Below are 13,206 nucleotides of genomic sequence, written 5' to 3' on the forward strand. Positions count from 1 at the left end.
GTGTAAAGATTCTAACGTGCTTAAATAGACAGTCCATCAAAGGCATTTAAAGTTCTACCTTGGCATCATAGTGTTTCTTTGAGTTCCCTCTAAGGTCTCAAGTGGTATGAATTCTAAATCTATTGCAACTTCTGGTATTTTTTAAATGTTTTTAGGCGGAAATATTACGGATGTGGATCCACTCTTTTATTAAGTAAAAAAACGAAAAGGTGCTTAAATGGACAGTCCATCAAAGGCATTTAAAGTTCTACCTTGGCATCATAGTGTTTCTTTGAGTTCCCTCTAAGGTCTCAAGTGGTTTGAATTCTAAATCTGTTGCAACTTCTGGCATTTTTTAAAAATATTTTTAAGGGGAAATTTTTGCATTTGTGGATCCACTTTGTAATTGTGTATAAAGACGCAAACGGGCTTAAATGGACAAAGTCCATCAAAGGCATTTAAAGGTCTACCTTGGCATCATAGTGTTTCTTTGAGTGCCCTCTAGAGTCTCAATTGGCTTGAATTCAATACCTGCTTTAGGTACTGGTGTTTTAATTTTTTTAGCGGGAAATATTACGGATGTGGATCCAATTTGTAATTGAGTGCAAAGATGCAAACGTGCTTAAATGGACAGTCCATTAAAGGCATTTAAAGTTCTACCTTGGCATCATAGTGTTTCTTTGAGTTCCCTCTAAGGTCTCAAATGGTTTGAATTCTAAATCTATTGCAACTTCTGGCATTTTTTAAATGTTTTTAGGGGGAAATATTACATATGTGGATCCACTTTGTAACAGACAGTAAAGACACAAACTAGCAGTAGTTTTTATGGTCTGCGAAAATATAAAAATAAGATTTTGAGTAGTTTTGGTCTCCAGGAAATTGTTTTAAAAGAAAAATCTTAATCAAATTAACATAGTGTCACAAGTGGCTTGATCTCTAGGTCTGTTGTATCTACTAGCGATTTGTGGGTTGTTTATAGGCAGAAATATTACAGATGTGGATCCACTTTGTAATTGTGTATAAAGATGCAAACGTGCCTAAATGAACAATGTCCATCAAAGGCATTTAAAGTTCTACCTTGTCATCATAGTGTTTCTTTGAGTGCCCTCTAGCGTCTCAATTGGCTTGCATTCTATACCTGTTTTAGGTACTGGTGTTTTAATTTTTTAACGGGAAATATTATGGATGTGTATCCAATTTGTAATTGAGTGCAAATATGCAAACGTGCTTAAATGCACAGTCCATCAAAGTCATTTAAAGTTCTACCTTGGCATCATAGTGTTTCTTTGAGTTCCCTATAAGGTCTCAAGTGGTTTGAATTCTAAATCTATTGCAACTTCTGGCATTTTTTTAATGTTTTTAGGGGGAAATCATACATATTTGGATCCACTTTGTAACAGACAGTAAAGACACAAACTAGCAGTAGTTTTTATGGTCTGCGAAACAATAAAAAATAAGATTTTGAGTAATTTTGGTCTCCAAGAAATTGTTTTAAAAGAAAAATCTTAATCAAGTTAACATAGTATCACAAGTGGCTTGATTTCTAGGTCTGTTGTATCTACTAGCGATTTGTGGGTTGTTTTTAGGCGGAAATATTACAGATGAGGATCCACTTTGTAATTGTGTATAAAGACGCAAATGTGCCTAAATGGACAGTCCATCAAAGGCATTTAAAGTTCTACCTTGGCATCATAGTGTTTCTTTGAGTTCCCTCTAAGGTCTCAAGTGGTTTGAATTCTAAATCTGTTGCAATTTCTGGCATTTTTTTAAAATATTTTTAGGGGGAATTTTTACATTTGTGGATCCACTTTGTAACAGACAGTAAAGACACAATCTTGCAGTGTTTATTGTGATGTGTAAAGTGATATGAGTAAAAATTTTGAGTAGTTTTCCTCTCCAAGATATTGTATTAATATAAAAATTGAAATCAAGTTAACATAGCTAGGATCAGAAGTGTCTTTATTTCTATGTGTATTGTATCTACTGGCGAATTGTGGATTGTTTTTAGGCGGAAATATTACAGATGTGGATCCACTTTGTAATTGTGTATAAAGACGCAAACGTGCTTAAATGGACAGTCCATCAAAGGCATTTAAAGTTCTACCTTGGCATCATAGTGTTTCTTTGAGATCCCTCTAAGGTCTCAAGTGGTTTGAATTCTAAATCTATTGCAACTTCTGGCATTTTTTTAATGTTTTTAGCGGAAAAAATATTACATATGTGGATCCACTTTGTAACAGACAGTAAAGACACAAACTAGCAGTAGTTTTTATGGTCTGCGAAACAATAAAAAATAAGATTTTGAGTAATTTTGGTCTCCAAGAAATTGTTTTAAAAGAAAAATGTTAATCAAGTTAACATAGTGTCACAAGTGGCTTGATTTCTAGGTCTGTTGTATCTACTAGCGATTTGTGGGTTGTTTTTAGCTGGAAATATTACAGATGTCGATCCACTTTGTAATTGTGTATAAAGACGCAAACGTGCTTAAATGGACAAAGTCCATCAAAGGCATTTAAAGGTCTACCTTGGCGTCATAGTGTTTCTTTGAGTGCCCTCTAGGTTCTCAATTGTCTTGAATTTTAATTCTGTTTTAGCTGCTGGCCATTTTATTTTTTTAGGCAGAAATATTACGGATGTGGATCCACTTTGTAATTGAGTGTAAATATTCTAACCTGCTTAAATAGACAGTCCATCAAAGGCATTTAAAGTTCTACCTTGGCATCATAGTGTTTCTTTGAGTGCCCTCTAGGGTCTCAATTGGCTTGAATTCTGTCCCTGTTTTAGGTACTGTCATTTTTATTTTTTTTAGTGGGAAATATTACGGATGTGGATCCACTTTGTAATTGAGTGCAAAGATGCAAACGTGCTTAAATGGACAGTCCATCAAAGGCATTTAAAGTTCTACCTTGGCATCATAGTGTTTCTTTGAGTTCCCTCTAAGCTCTCAAGTGATATGAATTCTAAATCTATTGCAACTTCTGGCATTTTTTAAATGTTTTTAGGCGGAAATATTACGGATGTGGATCCACTCTGTTATTGAGTAAAAAGACGAAAAGGTGCTTAAATGGACAGTCCATCAAAGGCATTTAAAGTTCTACCTTGGCATCATAGTGTTTCTTTGAGTGCCCTCTAGCGTCTCAATTGGCTTGAATTCAATACCTGCTTTAGGTACTGGTGTTTTAATTTTTTTAGCGGGAAATATTACGGATGTGGATCCAATTTGTAATTGAGTGCAAAGATGCAAACGTGCTTAAATGGACAGTCCATCAAAGGCATTTAAAGTTCTACCTTGGCATCATAGTGTTTCTTTGAGTTCCCTCTAAGGTCTCAAGTGGTTTGAATTCTAAATCTGTTGCAACTTCTGCCATTTTTTAGAAATATTTTTAAGGGGAAATATTACATTTGTGGATCTACTTCGTAACAGACAGTAAAGACACAATCTTGCAGTGTTTATTGTGATGTGTGAAGTGATATGAGTAAAAATTTTGAGTAGTTTTCCTCTCCAAGATATTGTATTAATATAAAAATTTAAATCAAGTTAACATAGCTAGGATCAGAAGTGTCTTTATTTCTATGTGTATTGTATCTACTGGCGAATTGTGGATTGTTTTTAGGCAGAAATATTACAGATGTGGATCCACTTTGTAATTGTGTATAAAGACGCAAACGTGCTTAAATGGACAGTCCATCAAAGGCATTTAAAGTTCTACCTTGGCATCATACTGTTTCTTTGAGTTCCCTCTAAGGTCTCAAGTGGTTTGAATTCTAAATCTATTGCAACTTCTGGCATTTTTTAAATGTTTTTAGGCTGAAATATTACGTATGTGGATCCACTCTGTTTTTGAGTGAAAAGACGAAAAGGTGCTTAAATGGACAGTCCATCAAAGGCATTTAAAGTTCTACCTTGGCATCATAGTGTTTCTTTGAGTGCCCTCTAGCGTCTCAATTGGCTTGAATTCTATACCTGTTTTAGGTACTGGTGTTTTAATTTTTTTAACGGGAAATATTACGGATGTGGATCCAATTTGTAATTGAGTGCAAATATGCAAACGTGCTTAAATGGACAGTCCATCAAAGGCATTTAAAGTTCTACCTTGGCATCATAGTGTTTCTTTGAGTTCCCTATAAGGTCTCAAGTGGTTTGAATTCTAAATCTATTGCAACTTCTGGCATTTTTTAAATGATGTTTTATTAACAAAGTTCGGGAGAAGCACGAGCAGATAATTAACACAGGTGGAGAGCACTCAGCAATCAATGGTAAGAGGTGTATATATACAGCAGTCTCACCTCAATTCATTTGACAGTCTCGCAGCAGTTAGTAGCTTTTGGTTCCAGCTCTGCCATTATGTCACAATCGAGCTCTTCATCTGATGAGAACGGAAACACCACCAAGGATGCACGTTCACATTCCGCCGGTCCAACGACCATCCCTCCAACGCCGGACGTCGCACCTGAGCCCCAGGCTTCTTCACGCGGCCGCACACCGGCCCGAACAGCCCTACCCTCACCAAGACGTCGAGGCCAGTCTTCACCGCCCCCGGCAAGGCTTCCACCTTCTTCCCCGGCCTCCTCCTACCGCTCGGCCGTCCCGACGATCCCACCTATCGGGAAGTGGACCGTAGCTGGATTGAGGGAAGCGCTCGGCAACTCAGACATACAGGCTTCGCGAAAAATGAACAAAGCGGAGCTGTATGATCTGTACGTTTCCCTACAGTCGACTCCAAAAACGACCCACAGGCAGAGCAAAGCCCGCAGGGCCCAAAATTCGCCTGCCCAGCTACCACCGTCGTGTTCCCGCACAGGATCCGGCTCGCTTCGCCCATCGAGCCGCAGAAACCGGTCTTCAGCGAGCCTAGGCCGCGCCCCAGATTCCGCCATGGCAGGTCCGCACCCACCTCCCGATGAGGCTCAGCCCTCCACCACGGTTTCTGCTGCCACAGTGCCGCATGCAGCCAGGCCCAGCGGCCCCCCCACAGCCACTCAGTTTCATAATCCTGCTATACATAACCCTTTTTCTTTTCAGTGGCCTACAGCCCCCGTTGGAGACACTAGCGCGAGGCCATCGCTGCTACCAGCACAGACCCAAGGATACCAACAATTCTACCCACCAGGTTATAACCCCGCCCACTTCCAGTGGCCTGCGGCTCCAGTAGCTCAAACAAGCGCAGGCCCGCCTCCGCTTGCAGTTCAAGCCCACGCTTCAAATTATTATGCTCCCTGTTCGTCATACCCTCCAACTAACTTTCCTTTTCAAACCACAGCAGGTCATCTAAGCGTGAGGCCGCCGCCGACATTCGCAGCCCCGGATCATACCCTTCCTAGCTCTCTCATACAAAATAAATCACCTTATTCTCTCTTCACAGCGACTCCGATGCCCGTGCCATCCAACGCAGTCGTCATGGAACCACCACCGGTATCCCAAAGCATCCGAGCACAGATCTTATCAGGTGCGGACATAGATCTTTCCTCTCTTCTCCCTCTACTCCCCGCAGCGGAACCAGACCGCCGTATAGATTGCGGTGATTTTTCAGTTACCCTAAAAAATACAAACACACACTCATCTCGCGTTCTTTCATTTCCTGAGTTTGCAATTGCTTTTTCCCGTTTCACTGAAATCATCTGTTCAGCTTTCCCCCACAGGCGGCGCGAACTGAACTATTATCAAGCAATCATAGCTGAGCTCGCGCTGTCCTATGGGGGTGGGCATTTCTACACGTACCATAAACTATTTTCAGCAAAAAGTGCAGTGCGAGTCGCACAGTGGAATCAAAGCGCATACTGGGGCGCACTCGACTCCGATCTCCACAGCAGAGTGTTTTTAGGCTGCAAAAACATCACTTGCGCAGTTTGCAGGTCAGTTACGCACGCAACCGCATCGTGCCCGCAGGTTAACCCTTCGACTCTTCCCTATGAGGGAACAAACACCGCTAAATCCACCAGCTACGTGCCTCGGGCAGCAACCACCCACGCAAACCAAGATTCTCCCTTCAACGAAAGCCGACAGCCCTGTAACCATTTTAACAAGGGTAAATGCCACCGAGCGCGCTGCCGGTTTATGCACTTCTGTAATTTCTGTGGCGGTGCTCATGCCCGCATCGTATGTCCAGTTTACAAATCTGTGAATAAAAAATCAAAAAATTATTTGGCGACTCCTGTAAATATTTCGCGCATGCACTTCGAACTAGCTCATCATCCAGATGCCGAATTTACTCATTATCTGCTATCAGGCCTAAAAAATGGCTTTAAACCCGGCGTAGAGTGCCCACTCTCCCAAAACATCACATGTAATAATCTTCAATCTGCCCCCATAGAACCTGAAGTCGTAAACAAACTGATCAAAAGAGAAGTTGAGTCAGGCTTCATGATCGGTCCGTTTGACAATCCTCCATTTGATCTGTTTCGTATTAGCCCCATTGGAGTGGCTACAAGGAAATTCTCGGGTAAAAAACGCCTAATAATCGACCTGTCAGCCCCGCACAATTCCCCGTTCCCAAGCATAAACAGCTTGATCCCTCTCGATGAATTTTCGTTGAAATACCACGACATAGATCAGGCTATCGACTTAATCAAAATCGTAGGTCGGGGTGCTTGGCTTGCAAAAATTGACATTACATCTGCTTTCAAAGTAATGCCTATACATCCAGATTCATGGCATCTATTTGGAGTTTGCTGGCTCGGGAAATATTACTTCGCAGTGCGTCTAACTTTCGGATGCAAAAGCAGCCCAAAAATTTTCGACATGCTATCAGAAGCCGTCTGCTGGATTTTGGCGAACAACTACGCCATTCCCCACCTCATTCACTTGCTAGACGATTTTTTAATAGTCTCGCCTCCCAATGCCATCCCAGCCGCGCACATGCTCACAGTCCTAAACGTTTTTTCTTAGCTAGGAATTCCCATCGCAGAAGAAAAAACCATGGGCCCTGCTACATCAATCGAGTTCCTAGGAATTAATTTAGATTCAGACAAATTCCAAGCATCCCTGCCCAAAGAGAAAATTGACCGAATAATTCTCATCTCCTCTGCTTTCCTAAAAAAAAAAAAATCAAATTGTTCAAAACGCGAACTCCTATCCCTACTTGGACATTTAAATTTCGCAATGCGCATCATTCCGCAGGGCCGCCCCTCCTCTCGCCCCGCCCCTCGCATCTCCTCTCACTCGTGTCCTCCGTTCACTCACTAGAGAGAAAAAAAAAAAAAAAAAAAAAAAATTTTTCTCTTTCGCCCAGCGAGCATTGGTCTCAAAGCGGACGCAGTGTGAGAAAATCTCCCGGTCAAGGTCTCATTTTCTCTCTTTTCTGTTTCTCTTTCTGTCCAGCGAGCATTCGGTCTCACAGCAGACAAAGCGAGAACTTTTCCGGTAGAGCACTTACGTTTTCTCTTTCGTCCAGCGAGCATTGGTCTCAAAGCGGACGCAGTGTGAGAAAATCTCCCGGTCAAGGTCTCATTTTCTCTCTTTTCTGTTTCTCTTTCTGTCCAGCGAGCATTCGGTCTCACAGCGGACGCAGCGAGAACTTTTCCGGTAGAGCACTTACGTTTTCTCTTTCGTCCAGCGAGCATTGGTCTCAAAGCGGACGCAGTGTGAGAAAATCTCCCGGTCAAGGTCTCATTTTCTCTCTTTTCTGTTTCTCTTTCTGTCCAGCGAGCATTCGGTCTCACAGCAGACAAAGCGAGAACTTTTCCGGTAGAGCACTTACGTTTTCTCTTTCGTCCAGCGAGCATTGGTCTCAAAGCGGACGCAGTGTGAGAAAATCTCCCGGTCAAGGTCTCATTTTCTCTCTTTTCTGTTTCTCTTTCTGTCCAGCGAGCATTCGGTCTCACAGCGGACGCAGCGAGAACTTTTCCGGTAGAGCACTTACGTTTTCTCTTTCGTCCAGCGAGCATTGGTCTCAAAGCGGACGCAGTGTGAGAAAATCTCCCGGTCAAGGTCTCATTTTCACTCTTTTCTGTTTCTCTTTCTGTCCAGCGAGCATTCGGTCTCACAGCGGACAAAGCGAGAACTTTTCCGGTAGAGCACTTACGTTTTCTCTTTCGTCCAGCGAGGTCTCAAAGCGGACGCAGTGTGAGAAAATCTCCCGGTCAAGGTCTCATTTTCACTCTTTTCTGTTTCTCTTTCTGTCCAGCGAGCATTCGGTCTCACAGCGGACAAAGCGAGAACTTTTCCGGTAGAGCACTTACGTTTTCTCTTTCGTCCAGCGAGGTCTCAAAGCGGACGCAGTGTGAGAAAATCTCCCGGTCAAGGTCTCATTTTCTCTCTTTTCTGTTTCTCTTTCTGTCCAGCGAGCATTCGGTCTCACTGCGGACAAAGCGAGAACTTTTCCGGTAGAGCATTTACGTTTTCTCTTTCGTCCAGCGAGGTCTTAAAGCGGACGCAGTGTGAGAAAATCTCCCGGTCAAGGTCTCATTTTCTCTCTTTTCTGTTTCTCTTTCTGTCCAGCGAGCATTCGGTCTCACAGCAGACAAAGCGAGAACTTTTCCGGTAGAGCACTTACGTTTTCTCTTTCGTCCAGCGAGCATTGGTCTCAAAGCGGACGCAGTGTGAGAAAATCTCCCGGTCAAGGTCTCATTTTCTCTCTTTTCTGTTTCTCTTTCTGTCCAGCGAGCATTCGGTCTCACAGCGGACGCAGCGAGAACTTTTCCGGTAGAGCACTTACGTTTTCTCTTTCGTCCAGCGAGCATTGGTCTCAAAGCGGACGCAGTGTGAGAAAATCTCCCGGTCAAGGTCTCATTTTCTCTCTTTTCTGTTTCTCTTTCTGTCCAGCGAGCATTCGGTCTCACAGCGGACAAAGCGAGAACTTTTCCGGTAGAGCACTTACGTTTTCTCTTTCGTCCAGCGAGCATTGGTCTCACAGCGGACGCAGTGTGAGAAAATCTCCCGGTCAAGCTCTCATTTTCTCTCTTTCTTGTTTTTCTCTTCCTGTCCAAAAAAAAAAAAAAAAAAATATATATATATATATATATATATATATATATATATTTAATAATAAATAAATAAATAAAACGCCTGATCGGTCCCCGTTGCAAGTCGGCAGGGCCTATCAGTCCAGGCACAATGAGCCGCCACCACAGGGCCACTGGCCAAACTTTCAGACCCTTTCTAGAGACGCCAGCACGCCAAACGCGGCACTCATTTGGGGGGTCTTTTAGTTCGGCGGCTGTCCTCTGCTATTTAGCTTTTTGGGGGAGTACTCTGGGTTCGGGCCGAACTCCGAGCTCGGAGCCCTCCCTCCGGACAGCACGCCAAATACGCATTAAATCTTACCCTCCCAATTGTATGTAAGTGTGAACTCGTGAAATGATGTTTTATTAACAAAGTTCGGGAGAAGCACGAGCAGATAATTAACACAGGTGGAGAGCACTCAGCAATCAATGGTAAGAGGTGTATATATACAGCAGTCTCACCTCAATTCATTTGACAGTCTCGCAGCATCCCCCCACCACCCCTTCTCCACACTTCTAATCCTAAACCACTTACATAGGGTAGGGGGGAGTACTCTGGGTTCGGGCCGAACTCCGAGCTCGGAGCCCTCCCTCCGGACAGCACGCCAAATACGCATTAAATCTTACCCTCCCAATTGTATGTAAGTGTGAACTCGTGAAATGTTTTTAGGGGGAAATATTACATATGTGGATCCACTTTGTAACAGACAGTAAAGACACAAACTAGCAGTAGTTCCTTTTCAGGAACTCGAGCTGCGTCGAAGCGCTTGGGGAACGTCCCTGACGAGACCGACTCTGAATATCGTGTGCAATCTGTCCAATGGAAGGGCGTGACGTCACGGAGCGGGGTGACGTAGCGACCAGGAAGCTATAAAAGCACGTGCCGTGCGGCTGGCTTCAGCTTTCGCTCTGTCAGCAAGCGCTCTGTGTGTGCATGTTAAAAGTCTGTCCCGTTGGTCCTATTTATTGTTGTCTGTCCCTTAGCCATTAAAAGATCGCTAAAACAGCTTAATATGCCTAAATCAAAGCAAAAGACCAAACATATAAAGGGCGATTCTAAGCCACGTTATAGATTGTGTGTTCCTCCCTGCCCTCGCTACATCACGAGCGGGGATACACACAATCTGTGCGTGGCTTGCCTGGGATCGAAGCACGCTGAGTCGGCTCTCGAGGGGGCCGACTGTCCGCATTGTGAACGATTGCCAATGCGGACGCTTCGATCCCGGAGGGCTCTCTTCGAGGAGGGAGCCTTCACCAGCGTTCCTCGCGGTGCTGGCCCCGCTTCTGCCGAGGCAGAGCGGCTGCTGCACTCGTGGGGTTCGCAGGTGGATCTGTCAGAGGGAATGGAGACGGGCCAGTCCTTATCTCCTTCCTCATCTGCCAGATCAGGCGCCCAAACCCTGGGTTCGGAAGCACGCTCGTCGGTTTCTTCCCCCCTGGGGAAGGAGGAGGTCGATGTGGAGACTGTCGCTGGGGATTCGCCACCCCTATCGCCCCAGTATGAGGAGCTTTTGGAGGTGGTTACTAGAGCAGTAGATAAATTAAAAATCGAATGGCCTGCTGAAAAACAAACTGAGCCGCAGAGAAGCAAATTAGATGAACGCTTTCTGCGGCCGAGGCAACCACCTCCACGTCGGAGCCTTCCATATTTTCCCGATCTTCACGACGAAATATCGAGATCGTGGAACCACCCATATTCGACCCGCCTCTTCGGCCCCGATTCACTATACTATGGCAACGTGATGGGGCTGGGAGAGCGGGGTTATAGAGCGATGCCACGGGTTGAGCAGACGCTTGCGGGCTATCTGTCACCCGGCTCGGCATCGTCTCTAAAGGCTCCGACACTGCCCACTAAGCCTCTTCGACTTACATCTTCGCTAGTGGGCAAAGGTTATGTGGCAGCAGGTCAGGCTGGGGCTTGCCTTCACACCATGGCAGTCCTACAAGCTTATCAAGCTGACCTGCTGGGAGATATCGATGAGGGAGAGGGGATCAAGTCTGAAGATATCGAAGAGCTTAGAAAGACCGCTGATCTCTCCCTCCGCGCCACTAAAGAGACCGCTCGCGCAATTGGGCGGTCTATGGCAGCCTTAGTGGCCGCGGAGAGGCATTTATGGTTGACCCTGTCAGAGATAAAAGAAAGAGACAGGGTCTGCCTCCTGGACGCCCCGCTTCAAGCCTCGGGCCTGTTTGGCGACACAGTCAATACTGTCGTCGACAGGTTCCAGGAGGCACGCAAACAGGCGGCGGCGTTCCAGAGTTTCCTCCCTCGTCGCTCTCGTGGTGCATCTGGGCGGGAGATCACCACGCCACATACCGGCTCCTCATACCGGGAAGTACAAAAACAAAGTGTCGCCGCTCGTGCTCCCCCACGACGGGACCGAGGGCCTCAGCGACGCTCTGAGTCGGGGGCTTCTAGGGCTAAGCCTGATTTAAGAACAGTCATCGAAGCCCGGAAGTCCTCGACGAAAAGATCCTGACATCAGGGTCCAGAGGGTAGCCCCTACTGGGGTAGAGCGCGGTCCACCTCAGTATACGGTGCCCGTCTCACCTCAGTGCCCTCAGGAGGTCAGTCTGCCAACCCTGCCAGAGTTTCAGGGCGCAGCGGCCTCCAGCGAGCGCTGCTCCCAGTTATTTCCGCCCGTGAGCGCAGCGGAGCTGGGATGCTCGCCACCCCTTCGGGGGCCTCTTACACCAGAGGTCAGTCTCGAGAGACTGATTCCCTTAGTAGATTATTTAGCAGCGTGGAAGCTACTGCCAAATGTATCTCATTGGGTCCTGCGTACAATAGAAAAAGGCTATTGCATTCAGTTCGGTCATCCACCACCGAAATTCAATGGGGTTACACCGACTGTGGTCGGCCCCCAGCAGGCTCTGGTTATGGAACAAGAAGTGAATACCCTATTAAGGAAGGAGGCCATCGAGGTGGTCCCTCCTCTAGACAGGGAATCCGGATTTTACAGCCGGTATTTCATAGTTCCAAACAAGGATGGGGGGTTGCGCCCGATCTTAGACTTACGTCGCCTGAACCGCTCAGTTATGCCACTGAAGTTCAAAATGCTCACTGTCAAACAGGTTGTAGCTCAAATCAGATCCGAGGACTGGTTTGTCACAATAGATCTCAAAGACGCATAATTCCACATATCCATCCTTCCACAACACAGGAAGTTTCTGAGGTTCGCTTTCAGGGGCAAAGCTTATCAATATCGAGTACTTCCCTTCGGCCTTGCAACTCTCACCCCGCACGTTCACGAAATGTGTTGGTGCGGCTCTGGTATCCCTCCGTATGCAGGGCATCCGCATTCTAAATTATATCGACGATTGGTTAATTCAAGCTCAATCAGAGCAGATGGCGATTCGACATCGAGATGTCGTTCTCGCACACATGGGGGAGCTGGGTTTGAGACTAAATGCCAAGAAGAGTGTACTTTCTCCAGTTCAGAGAACCACCTATCTAGGCGTAGTGTGGGATTCGACCACGATGCAGGCACGTCTGTCTCCTGCTCGGATCGAGTCGATCCTCACATCAGTCGAGAGAGTCAAAGAAGGCCAGTCACTCACTGTCAAACAATTCCAGAGATTGTTAGGGCTGATGGCAGCTGCGTCCAACGTGATACCTTTTGGCCTGCTGCACATGAGACCCCTACAGTGGTGGCTCAAGTCCAAGGGCTTTTCCCCGAGGGGAAATCCACTCCGAGTTATCAAGGTCACGCGGCGATGCCTTCGTGCCTTAGACATGTGGAAGAAACCTTGGTTCTTGAATCAGGGCACGGTGCTGGGAGCTCCTTGTCGCCGTGTAACGCTAGCGACAGACGCGTCCCTCACCGGTTGGGGTGCGGTCATGAGTGGCCACCCTGCCCGCGGTCTGTGGAGTGGTCGCCATCTGACATGGCACATCAATTGCCTAGAGATGTTAGCAGTCTATCGAGCATTAAAATATTTCCTCCCAGACCTGAGAGGTCACCATGTGTTGGTGCGCACCGACAACACATCAGTGGTCTCTTATATCAATCACCAGGGGGGTCTGCGTTCACGCCCCTTGTACAAGCTGGCATACCAGATCCTTCTCTGGTCCCAGGGCAAACTCCTCTCGATCAGAGCAGTATATATTCCTGGGAGATTGAATGTGGGAGCAGACATACTGTCGAGGCAGGGGCCGAGGCCCGGGGAATGGATGCTTCACCCCGAGGTGGTGAAGCAGATATGGAGAGTGTTTGGCAAAGCCCAGGTGGACCTCTTTGCGACTCAAGAGACATCGCAATGTCCCCTCTGGTTCTCTCTAGTTCA

Source organism: Carassius gibelio, chromosome B14 (genome assembly GCF_023724105.1).
Source record: "Carassius gibelio isolate Cgi1373 ecotype wild population from Czech Republic chromosome B14, carGib1.2-hapl.c, whole genome shotgun sequence".
NCBI lineage: Eukaryota > Metazoa > Chordata > Actinopteri > Cypriniformes > Cyprinidae > Carassius > Carassius gibelio.